This window comes from Dermacentor variabilis, chromosome 5 (genome assembly GCF_050947875.1).
Source record: "Dermacentor variabilis isolate Ectoservices chromosome 5, ASM5094787v1, whole genome shotgun sequence".
NCBI lineage: Eukaryota > Metazoa > Arthropoda > Arachnida > Ixodida > Ixodidae > Dermacentor > Dermacentor variabilis.
In genome coordinates, this window is record NC_134572.1 from 173,874,825 (window position 1) to 173,888,329 (window position 13,505).

General features: G+C 42.6%; 1 long non-coding RNA gene across 3 annotated transcripts; it reads left to right on the top strand.

Annotated features, from left to right (window-relative positions):
• Positions 1–3,683: 3,683 nt before the first annotated feature.
• LOC142583342 (uncharacterized) lies at positions 3,684–6,708 on the top strand. 3 transcript variants are annotated; one of them, XR_012828601.1, is made up of 5 exons: positions 3,684–4,283; positions 4,356–4,447; positions 4,521–4,679; positions 5,236–5,395; positions 6,211–6,707. It is a non-coding gene; the product is annotated as an uncharacterized LOC142583342 (long non-coding RNA). The 3 variants fall into 3 exon arrangements; XR_012828603.1 differs by having other exon boundaries at positions 3,685–4,283; positions 4,574–4,679; positions 6,211–6,708; XR_012828602.1 differs by having other exon boundaries at positions 3,685–4,083.
• The last annotated feature ends 6,797 nt before the right edge of the window (positions 6,709–13,505 follow it).

Sequence of the window (13,505 nt, forward strand, 5' to 3'; positions counted from 1 at the left end):
ATATACCAGCTATACAAAAGCGATGACGGCGGTTCATCACACGGGGAAAAACAGCAACCATCACATACAGACGTTAGTGACAGTTCATCTGGCAGTTAGATCACCTTCCGGCTAAAGGATGGTTCTGTGTTTTCTTCTGGACTGATAGAACTCTAGTAATTAGAGTGAATAATGAAATCAGAATCAAATTTATTTTCGCCATATATGCGGGTGCGCATGCAACGACCACTATTATGAGAGCAAGAGTACGTGGAGACCAGTGTGCAAGTCGCAAGAAGAAGACATATCGCGTAAGTATTACATTTGCTTTACCAAAAAGCACAAGATTTCAATACTTCAAAAACGGATATGTTTGCAACACTATTGTGTCGTTCATTATTGCTTTCTTCTTTTGTAGTTAAACTATCGAGAAAATAACTATTTAACGGGGAACAAAATTTAATCAAGTGGATATTGCATTAGACAGTTCTCGTAATAGTCATCTGAACTGCAGAAAGAGTCAAGCAAAATTGTTCGCGAACGGCGCGTTAATTGTAAACGGCCCTGTCGCAGCACAGAAAAAATCTTCAAACGAACTAAGCGCAGGCGACTCGTGGACTGTACAGTTCTAGGAAACATTTCAGTTAGATGTTTTCTCTGGGAAGGGTGAAAGAAGCGATTATACGAAGGCGAATTGTGAAGAGATGTCAAAATCTGCAATTTTTCTAGCTATTGTCGATTCGTCTAAGAATAATTAAGGCTGCATGCCAATCAATGTAAATCAAACTATGTCAGCATGAACCGAGAATTATCTGAGTACTTCGATACGTTCGCCGCTAACTTTCAACTAAATTCTCTCGAGTCGAACTGGCTGCTTTTCAAATCAGAGGTGCATCGCCTTATACGTCTTTACATCCCCACCATTACAATAACAGAAAGAACAACATCACCATGGTTTAATGTATCCCTCAAACGACTAAACAATAAGAAGAAACGGTTGTTTCGACAAGCCAAACGATCTAATTCTTCTTGCACATGGCAGAAGTATTACGCAGTCGAGAAAGAATATGACAAGTTAACCTCTCAAACTAAACACAAGTTTCTTTCTACCACTTTACCAGCTATGCTACAAACTAACCCGAAGCGATTTTGGAAAACTATTAATCCTAATCAGCGGAATGAGATATCACTTATCAATAGCTCCGGACTCCCGATCCCTGAGACTGAGGCTGCGGATCTTCTTAACAGAACATTTAGTTCAGTTTTTACTAATGAATTACTTGATGGCTTGCCCGATCCAGCATACTTCGCATATCCGCTCATGCAAAATATCACATTCGATCCCATCGGCATTGTCAAAGTAATTGAATCATTGAAGAACTCGTCATCTACAGCAGTAGACGGTATCAATGCCAAAGTTCTAAAAAATACTAAACATGTGTGTAGCCTGTTTTTATCACTCATATTCCAGGAATCGCTTAACAGCGCTTCAATTCCACATGACTGGCAGGTGGGCAAGGTCATCCCAGTCTTCAAGAAAGGAAGCCGATCATCACCGAGTAACTACCGCCCTATTTCCATAACAAGCGTGTCTTGTAAAATAATGGAACACATTTTATACTCGCATATTGCTAACTTCCTAACATCCGTCAATTTTTTCCACCCAAGTCAACACGGTTTCCGCAAAAATTATTCCTGTGACACTCAACTTGCTCTTTTCTTGCACGACTTACATTTAAACCTAGATCGTAACATCCCGACTGACGCAATATTTTTAGATTTCGAAAAAGCATTCGATAAGGTCCCTCATGGTCGTCTCTTAATAAAGTTATCGCGTCTTAACATTCATCCTTGTGTTCTAAGCTGGATTCGAGGGTTTTTAACTAACCGAGAGCAATTCGTATACGCTAACTCACACTCTTCATCCTTAACACCCGTGCTTTCAGGCGTACCTCAAGGTACCGTACTTGGTCCCCTCCTTTTCTTAATATACATCAATGACCTACCTTGTAATATTTCTTCTCATATCCGACTCTTCGCTGATGATTGTGTGGTTTACCGAGCAGTTACTAACCCCAGCGACCATTTGGCGTTACAAAACGACCTATCGCGCATACAAAACTGGTGTACCACTTGGCTCATGTCATTAAATGTTGCTAAAACCGTATTAATGTCTATTCATCGTCGCCGTAACTACGTTATCCCTAATTATAGCATCAATAACACGCAGATTGCAACAACGGATTCATTCAAATATCTTGGTGTGTACATCTCGCGTGACTTAACTTGGACCTGTCATGTTAACCACATAATAAACTCTGCTAATCGTACTCTAGGTTATCTACGCCGTAACCTCTTCCTCGCTCCTCCCTCTATTAAACAACTTGCTTTTCTAACCTTTGTGCGGCCTAAGCTCGAGTATGCCGAAGCTATTTTTGACCCCCACCACAATAACCTTATTAAAGCCCTCGAGTCGGTTCAGAACCGCGCGACACGATTTATCCTGTCAACTTATTCATACAATACAAGCATCTCGGCACTAAAAGCCCAAATAAACCTACCCTCTCTAGCCTCACGCCGTAGAATAGCCCGTCTTAATCTTTTTCATAAATTCTTTCATTCCTTGCCTTTTGACAACCCGTACATAAAAAGAGCACATCGCATTGCCCGCACCAGTCACTCTAATACAGTATATCCCCCACAAGCCCATACCGTTACTTTTCAGCAATCATTTTTTCTGCGCACAACACGAGACTGGAATGGCCTGCCCGCCGAAGTTGCCACTATCATCGACCCACTTGCATTCAAGCGACTCATCGGAAATATCTCTTTGTAATTTGTAGTATCTCTTTGTCACTAACTCCCCACTCCCTCATGTAATGTCTCAACAGAGACCTTTGAGGAAATGAATAAATAAATAAAATAGAGCATTTCTGCTGTCGACGTGGATTTGATTGGGAAGAACTAGAGTTAGATCAAATTCTTCCAATTTTCGCTCAATTAACTAATGACGTTCAACAATCAAGCAGTTAAGAATTAATAAATTCATGGTATATCATGAGTGTTTTTTCAAGCGCCGTCTCCTGTGAAGCATATCTACCATTTTCGTGCAAAGCTCTCTGGAAAGCGTATTGACTGTGTATGCATGCATGCACCTATCGAACTTCGTGCACATATAGACGTGATGCTTTGACGATAAATACTTATTAAAATTCAAATTATTTATTTCTGCCTTGTAAAGGTACAGACAGCAGAGGCGCAGAAAAAGCTGTCAGATACAGATTGACAAAGCCGCAGCCCCCTTTCGCTTGGCAGAGCCTTTACAGCGACACTTTTAAAACAAAGACAATTGCACCCGGTAATAACAGGTATACAATACTGAGCAAGTACGAAAGGAAACCAATCAAGATTATACGATATTTGTACAATACTCCCAAACAAGAAAACAGAACCTACATGCTAACGTACATAGCACCCAAAGTACTGTTCGACGCGTTGAAGAGGTCAAAATTATTGTTCACATAAGGTATATACATATTCGTATAGAGCTACCAATCCCTGCAAAATATAGAACGCAGATTTTCATTACACACACGCACGCACGCACGTGCACAGCACACACACCAAAAGGAAACGGCAACGCGCTCACAGGAAGCGCCTCAAAAAAGAAAAAAAAGGAAAAGTGTGGGGAACCGAGGTCGTCTAGGGCTGTCGCCTCTCCCAGAAGGAATGAAGAGGTTCTTGGAAAGCAGGGACGGGCGATTCTCTCTGTCAGCATCAGCTCCCACCAGCGAGGACGGGGCGAGAAAGCGAAACGGGGCTTTCCTTGCTGTCTATTTTTTCTTCGTCAGGCCAACGCCGCCTGCTCACAGGGGCGCAGGCGAGTTCCCGCCAAATGGCGCGGGGGCGCAAGCAGTTGCGTGAGTTGCCGCCAAATAGCTCTGGATGCCAGCTCGTTCCGCGTCTCTTGGTAGACTAGTTGGTGCATTTCTGCTATCATGGACTGCGCATATAAACGCAAACTACACAAAAGTGACAAGAACAGCGCAAGCCCTTTCCATGCAGTGGAGCCGCCGTATCTCGCCGTTCAAGATATGCGTACTCGTAAGTGGCATTTTAATTTCACGTTGTGTAATGCATGACTGTCTTTTTCAAGTGAACAAAGGTCGCTTTGTATTGTGTAAATGGTTTTGCAACGTATGATAAACTCCTTGTTTTTCGGGCTTATTTTTTCTGACAGGAAGAAAAAAAAAGAGGCTTTACATGAGAACGGATCAAGCGTTCGACAGTTGGGACAGGGAAATGTGAGACGTACTTTCATGTATATATTTCGAATATTATTTTTTCGTCTTGTATTCTCGTCAATTTTTCTCTAGGAAACACTGGAACGACACTGCTTAAATTGAAGCACAGTGTGCGAATGACCTGCTACGCTCGGAACTGTTATCACCATTCGGGAAGAAATCGGGTAAGACGCTCGTCTGGTTATTATTGCGGAAAAGTCATAATTAATTAGAAGTTGCTTTCGTTCCTTCCCACAGATGAAAAAACATAACTGTAAATACCTGTATGATATACGTCTGGTGCATTGCAGGTAAGAATGGATTGTGTGTGGCGCGCTTCACCGCATGTGGACTAGAGTAGATCTAGGAACATCAGACAAGAAGACACGTATGTGAAACCCTGCGGATAGCCCATATGTAAGTTCTTCCTCAATTTTTCTTTTGTTGCCTTTTCGTAGTTTACGTGTAATACTTTGTCACCGCGGTCTCGACGTTATGTATACCTATACATTTGTCTCGTGGCAGTCTGCGTGCTATTTTGTTTGTGCAACTGTGTGTTGTATTCATTTATCGCGCTGCCTGGATGGTTTTTTTTTCACTGATATTCCGACCAAAGTCGGTAAACCTATCCTTCCTGTCCTCATGTTTCCTTGGGCGGCTCTAAAGCGTATCTTAGAGGAATACTTAGCTTCAGATTCCCGCATGGAACAGATGGTGAATAACATGCTGTGTTTTCTTTTTAGAGAAACTATGTATTCATGTTTAATATTTGGTTGATTTTCATTTTGTCATTCATACAATACCGCAGCCATATGCCATTCTGTCATAGAACGTTGTTTCTAGATATATTTGTTTTATGTGGTTAAAACATTTAAAACGAGAGCGTTTCTTATCCTGGCCATTATTTTTTACAGACCACGATAACCACGTATTTGGATGTCTGGTTTAACTCTACGTGCGCTGGTTCGTGCAGGTGAACTTTTTTTCCAGATACGGAGGAACGGACACCGGTCGTGCCGTGAGCACTATTCTGCAGGGCATACTTACAAATGAAGCTGCACTGCAGTTCAGCTGGAAAGGGTCGCAGGGGAGGAAGCACGCCTTCGTGAAGCTCATGGCCATCACGAATATAAGTAAGAAATATGGCATAACAATCAGCTTTCTAGTGCACGTTGCGAACATCGGTACCAACTGCATGCTTAGTTTTTTTTTTCTTCATTCAAACAAGCTGCTGCTTATTGCATCTTGCTGCGTCCAGTATTAGCATTTTCTTTAATAAAATAATGCCGTAATAAGTGAGTTCTACTTGCGGCGTCCATATTTTGCCACTGCTTTTGAGGAGTTTGTTTTGCTTCACCATATAATATATGCTGTATATGCTGTTTCTGCTTTAACCCATGTATGCTAACTGTTTTCTGCAAAACATAGACCTATCATCGTTGCCATCATGTCAGCAAGTATATGTATCATGCCATAAGCTTCCCCTCTTGCCTCTCCACATTTACCTATTCACCTCCTTGTGCCGCTTGGCGCGCTCCGGGCTCCGGCGCGTTCTTTGTCTCAGCGTTTCAACTCGGCTGTTTCATACAGTGCTCACGGGAAGCAACAAGACCTATCGTGGTGTAAATAGCCGCGCTACCTATAGACACAGTAGCCACTGTGTATGCGTGTTTTGCTATGGTTCCGTGTTCAGTTCCCGCTATTGCTAACGACATATAAATTACCAACTATCCGGTACTTACACGATTTGTGTCGTCCAGCCACTCTTCCTGACAGCTTCGATACTGATTTGCACGTCACTAATATTGCTTTGTTGTCGTTTCTTTAATGTTTCGTGAATATCTGACTTATGATCTTTTTGATTGTTTCACTTCTTCAAATGGAATGCGACTCACCAACTGAACTATAAAGCGGGGGCAGCTTTCTTATATGTGCCGCTTTTTTGCAGCATTTGTGAGGAGCACGTTCCCTGACGCTTCACTAGCATCAGTGGCTAGAGTCGCAAAACGCTGGTTGGTTGGAGCAGCTGACAGGGATGGAGGCCGGAATGAAAGAAGGCGCCGTGACCCTGCTTCAAGCCCACCAAATATGAACTAGTGTTTGAAACTTGTGAACGTGTCGGTGTACATATCCAATTTAAGACAATTACAAGAAATAAAGACCTGTATCAGAATCTTTTGCCTGGCATTTATGTGGCATGAAAAGTACAAAAAAGCGTTCGCTTTCGTGTGGTACTTCTATGACGGCCACCACACAAGCATGATGCATGATGCACATGCTGTTGTAAATGCATGATGCAAAAGCTACGATTATTCGGGGCGTCAAAAGCAACGTCGGCTTTCAGCACCGGGCCGGTGCAATGCCGACCATTATTGTCGTCAGGGCCATGGCTGGCCCGCGTGTGGCATGCGCTCGGCTGCGTTGGCCAAATAGAATGGCCCTACGGCTGGCCGACTGACTACGAACCTAAAGCCTTGGTAGGCCCTCGTATGGGACGCCGTCGGCCAAGTCGGCCACAGTGGTCGGGCCTACATCGATTGCCGACGATCGGCCGACGTTAGGCCAATGTCAATCCCCAAAGCTGGGCCGCCCTTGGTTGCCGAGGTCGGGCCAACCGTTTTGCAGTCGGCCGGAGACGTCGGGCCGACTTTTTGCCACGGTCTTTTTGTTGCTTGGGTATCCATCTACCAGCAAGCAATGGATATCAGCTACACCTGCAAGTGTGATTTCATTATGTGCCGTTTCACTGCAGGGATTCCAAAAGTAGCCTTCTGTGGGAGTGTAGCGAAAGTTTTTCTCACAGGATTGACATAGCTACATTATAGGGAATAATTCAAAGCACAGTTAGGCCTTTACCGTATGTTAAATGACGACATTCATTCCTCTTGCATCCTGCTTCACATAAGCTGTAGTGGATTAAATATCTTTACTTAGTAGTAACCTCTTTCATATTCAGAAACAACCCAAGCAGTGCATAATCATGAAAATGTGAGCTGGCTTTTTTACGACACTTCTGTGAAAGCAGTGTGGTGCATCACATGCAGAAAACTGGTAATTCCAGCTAAATCTTCTGTATAACTCTACGTGTTTCCATTATTTTTAAAAAATCCAGACTTGTAGTAGCTTTTAATATTCCAGCTGTGAATTTTTTAGCCAAGCCCAAAAAGCACGTAGCTGTTAGTCAAGCAATTTCATCTCATACACACTTGACGCAATAGGCAGTTGACTGAAAATTTGTTTGTTCAGGTGTCTTTACCTGAACACCCTTCACTAGTTTTACAAAGGAAGAAAAACTGCAGAAAGGTGTCACGAGGCAGGCCGACGAAACAAACGTGAGATGCGCTGCGCACGTTGCGTTGTTGCTACGCAGCTAGCACGCACGTGGACAGGGAACGGCAAGATCAGCCGGATTGGATTTGAATTTGACTGGCGATAACTTGTGTCAATCCAGTTCGCTGCAGTGGCGGCGTCGGGAAATACAAAAATTGGCCCGGACATCTGCTTCTCCGCAACGCACGGCTGCTTGGCTACCACGTGATGACGTTCTGCCAATAGAGGCGCTAGCGGCAGGATGAAACAGACGCACAACTCTGCTACCTGCGGTAGCACATACAGTAACTCTAACCCTGATCATAAAGCAGCGCCCTCAGACAGGCTCCCTCTGAGTTATCCAGAACGAAATAAAGGAAATAAAGAAAAACATCGTAATCGAGCTAGCGCCTTATCTGCCACACCACGGCTGAAGTAATATGTCGTGTTTGGTGTTAGTTGGAAACAAGCTGAGATAGCTGTTGTCTTAGCGTAAATAACGTGCATGGATGTTTTATTTTTTTATTTTTGCCACAATACCTATCACCACAAAAGCGAATCGACGTCAGTGCAAAGGTTTAAAGTACTCTTCTAGTACACTGTAGTTTAAAGGTGTGTTTTGTTTTGTCCCAGTCGCCATGTCTTTCTCTAATGAGCAAAAGGTAAACATGATCCTTGGCTTCGGATCTGCAAATGGCAACAAGAGGAAGGCCGCAAATATATATATCAGTCATGGAAATGTGACGGTAGACCAAATGCATCGACTATCATAAGAAATTATGAAAACCTGAGACAAACCGGCAGCTTCAAGAAACGGCGGCAGAGGACTCCATCTTTGAGTCCTAGCCTACGCACAGATGTTCAAAGCATTTATGGCCTCAAACCCTCCTGCTAGCATGCGGGATGTGGCCGCCCAGGAATCAATTTTCAAGTCATCAGTTTGGAGGATTTTAAAGGACGTCCTTTCACCTGTACCACCTTAACCAGCACCAGTGCTTGGAAGATAGGGACCTGTAAAATCGTCTAGATTTCTCGAATTGGGTCCTCACAAAAGCCGATGAGTCACCGGACTTCTTGAACAGCATCTTGTGCACAGATGAAGCCAATTTTTGCAGAAACAACCAGGTAAATTAAACACCATGCACACTCTCCTTAAGAAGCTTTGTGACTATGGGGTTCGCGGTATTGCGCTGAACCTGTTGAAAAGTTACCTGAGTAATAGGTCCCAATACGTACGAGCAAATAACATCTCCTCCGATACACAGACAATAATGCATGGTGTCCCGCAGGGATCAATATTAGGGCCTTTATTATTCATTACATATATCAATGACCTAGCCGATATATATAATTCTCCAGATCTGGTAATGTACGCTGACGACACAAATCTTTTCTTTTCCTCCCGCTCATTACTCACCCTCCAAAGCATCGTTAACACTTATTTAGTGAAGCTTCGTGATTGGTTACACGTAAATAAGCTTAGTTTAAATATACATAAAACAAAATATATTCTTTTCAAGCCGATCAACACCGTGGAACGTTATTCTATACAGATTTATTATGATAATACACAAATCAGTCAGGTTTCTTCTCAAAAATTCCTCGGTGTGTGGTTTAATGAAAATCTCTCTTGGTCTGTTCATATTTCAAAACTTGCTTCTGAACTAAGCAAAATTGTTGGTCTGCTCTTTAGGATTTCTAAACTCTTACCTGTTTGGTTAAAGGTGTCCATGTATAACGCACTGTTTTTCTCAAAACTGTCCTATTGTAATCTTGTATGGGGTACGACTACGTCTTCAAATTACCATAAACTACTACTGCTGCAAAAAAGAGCCTTGCGTGCTATTGAGGGCTATTGCGGCGCACCACATAAATTACGTACACAACCCTTGTTTGTTGAACATAGCATATTAAAAGCTGAACAAGTGTATTATCTACGGCTGTTGCAATACATTCATAGAAACAGTTTGTACTTTATTGCTGACAGTACTATAAAATACAACCTTCGTGAGGTAAAACTACGTGTACCGCGTACACGCACGAATTATGGTAAACAAAAGTTAAGTTTTCAAGTACCCAACGCCCTCAACAAATTTCCCTTTAGAGATGATTTCTTTTTATCTAAAAATGTGTTCAAGAAAAACATGAAACGACGTTTGATTGAAGGCGAAATTCCAATGTAAGAAAATGTATCTACCGTTTCTTCATAAATACGTTTCTTTCTATATTTCTTGCAGACAAGCAACAATAGTTTGCTGCATTTGCATGTTTTCGCGTCTTAATTCAGCAGCCATGTACGCATTGCATTTGTACGTGTATAACTATGTATGCTTGCATATTACCTTGCACATGTTCTTTTTTTTTTTTTGCCGAATTAAGTTTCACTGCGCACATTGTAGCTTTGTTTTGACATATTTGTCGCGCCTTCTATGTACATTTTTCTTTTTTTTGCATTTATATTGGTATTGCCAACTGTATGGGTGCCGGGGCCTCGTCAGGCCTTACCGCCTTTTGTCCCGGTCCCCTCTTTTCCTTGAAAAGAAGAATAAACGTCACTTCACTTCACTTCACTATTGGAGTGACTCCAATCCATATTGGGTAATGTAGACTCGGCAACAGTAACAGCGGTTCAATGTGGGTGCAGAATTTACGCCGGTGCTATAATCGGTCCCATCTTCTTCGATTACACAGTGATAGATAAAGTTACGTGGACGAAATACTTGAAGAAGTGGTGGATGAGTTTCTCAGCGAAGTCCCACTGTCACGTCTTCTACTTATGTGGTATCAGCAAGATGGGGCACCAGCACATCGCAGCAGCCAAGCACGAAACTGGCTGGATGCTACTTTTCATGCGCAATAGATTGGGAGAGACGGGGCTGTAAATTGGCCGGCTAGGTCACCTGTCCTCTCTCTATTTGATTTCTTTCTTTGAGGTTATGTGAAAGATTGTGCGTATATGATCGAGACAGACGTTAGATTAGTTCAAGGCATAGATAACGGATGTCTGCCATATAATTCCAGTGTTGGTCATCAAGAAAGCCACTGAAGATGTGATAAAAACGGACACAGTACTGCGTATCTGCAAAAGGAGACCTATTTGAACATGTCCTGTAGGCAGCAGCTGGTGTTCAACAGAGCTTACAAATTCAAAGATAATAAGGGCACGCTGAAATCTGATGAATTTTTTTTCTTTCTTTGTGCACACATCGTGATTGCCAATTCGGCTCATTTAGAAGTGGTATATTTACTTTCTTGAAAGCACCGGTTTCGCCTTTTCTCCACACGTTGGTCGCTTCCTGGTCCGTTCACTTTGCTATTATTTTTTTTGCATGAACCTATTTGACTTTGGTACAAAGCAAGTTTCTGGCGCAAAATGCAGCTCTGCACACACTCTTTTGATGCGGTGCGAACAAAGCCGGTATTTTGAAACATTCTGCGCCTATTACATTGCTTTTCGCATTTCGTGCATGGTCACAGCAGTGCTTCAGCAGCGTTAACAAGGGGCTTTTGTTATCAATGTGATCAGTCGGCCTTGAGAGACGGATAATAAGTGTGTCCTAGAAATGAGAGGAAGGAATAGCTGCGAAGCCACTAAACCTGCGGTTGGTGCTCCTTCCGTACCATTATCAAGGTGATGTGCTAACTTTCAGGTTTGCGACAGGCAGCGTAGTTGCTTTCAAACAGTTTATCTGAGGGCGCTGCTTTATGATGCGGGCGGAGCGCTCTCACGTGGTATTTTTTTTACTTCGCGAGGTTTCTTTGCCATATGGAAAAAAATTGTGCGCAATTAGTATGTCGCTGAAAACACCGCAGTTGGATGTCATTTTGGGTGCCTACAAATGCCTCATCGACACTTTGAAAATTAGGACAGTACTTTTCGAGTTAGATAATTAATTGCAATTACCAAATTAAATCTCAAAGAAGTTGCGAGAGTACAGCTGTAATACGGATCGTCTTGCCAAATCCTTTTTTCCACGAACTGTGACAGACTGGAATTTGTTACTGGAGGAATGTGCTTCAATATCTGATAATCACAATTTCACAGAAAAATGAAAACTCTCTGCCTGTGCCACCCTAGCACCCTGTACGGCGGCGCGCCACACCGAGGCACCCTAGAGTTACTGTGTATGCTACCGTAGGTGCTACCTGCGGTAGCACGTACAGTAACTGTAAGGCACCCTACTCCACCTCACGCCACCCTGCCCTCTCGGAAGCACGGGTGACGTCACCCACGCGGTGGCAGACGCCGTGCCTGCCAGCTGCACTATCAGTGCCCGCACAGGCCGTTTCCCCTTCGCTCCTCCTCCACTTTCCTCTTCGTGCACTCTTCTTTTCGTCTACCGCTGCGCTCCGTGTTCGCTTTCATCTTTCGCCTGTGCTCATTCGCTTGAATACAACGTAACGCTGCTGATGCATGCAGGCGCTATATATATATATATATATATATATATATATATATATATATATATATATATATATATATATATATATATATATATATATATATATATATATATATATATATATATGTGTGTGTGTGTGTGTGTGTGTGTGTGTGCGTGTGTGTGTGTGTGTGTGTGTGGGTCAGGGTCCTGAATATTTGGCTGTGCATGTTCAAAAAAAGATTTTGTGCTCACCGCTGTACATGCTTGCTCAAATTTTACAGAATGGTCACATTTTTGGCACCGACTTTGTGTAGTATAGCGCTTGGGACAGTTACTTGCCTGGTTTCTAACAAAAAAGTGGAAATTTGCCTGCGCTTATGGGTATGCGAGCTGCTGCTGAGACGGCGAAAGCATAAACTTTTGTCCCTACCTGTCGTCATCTGTACAAAGCAGCATTTCAAGGAGGGCAGTTGCCTGTTCCAGGATATAGTTCCAGGAGCGGGCAAGATGTGGCAGCCCTCCCTGAAACGCTGCTTTTTACAGATGACGGCAGGTGACGACACAAGTCTGTGCATGGGCTGGCTTTTCAGATGCATTTTTTCCATAGACGAAAACAGTTTATTTTTGTCTTAAAAAACAGGTGACTAATCGTGCCAAATGTTATACTAAATGAAGTCGACGCCAAAATGCGATCCTTCTGCAAAATTTGAGCTAGAACAGTGCAGTGGTGAGCGCAAAATAATTTTTTTTTTGAACATGGGGAGCCAAATATTCAGAACCCCATATATAACCAATAAGGTAGCTCTAAACTGCCAAAGACTCTAGAAAGAGCCAATCACTCTCACAACTCTCCCTTTTGGTTTGATGTATCTGACAACGACCAGGCATGTCGTCTGCTGTTTTGACTATCAATGCCAAAGTGCCATTTTATTAATTGTGCGACCTGATGAAGATCGGTCCACCGGTCAGAACTGTTCATACATATATATATATATATATATATATAACTGCAATGCCTTTTCTTTTCTGCTCCCGCATGTCACCGCCCTGGAACATTTGGCACGACTGCACGCATGTCCAACTTATTCTTCATTATGTACAGCTACATTTGTTACATAGTTACTTATTGACAAATGAAGCATATTTTTGAGCTGCTTGCTCTCTATGCTGTCTTCTTATGAATTATGTACAATGCTCAATATATACCTGCCTTTAGGAACACAATTCAGTAAACTCTGGAGCGTGCAAATGATCAGAATGTTACTAACTGCATGCATTCATTGGTAAAGTGAAAAATTGAAAACAGTACGTACAGCAGCATACATATGAGGCAAGGGTGTATATGGATGGATGAAATCACACAGTTCTAGCATCAGCGCATATGCAATTGAAGCTAATGGGGTGTGCTTTTATTTCTTCAGCAATACACAAGTTCCTTTTCTTTAAATTTTTTATGTTGCCACCATAAGAACAATATGGCACAGATCCTGCAAACTTTTCAAAGCTTGCTCCTCTGGTTAAAAGTTCTGCCTTCCTTTGCTTTTACCTT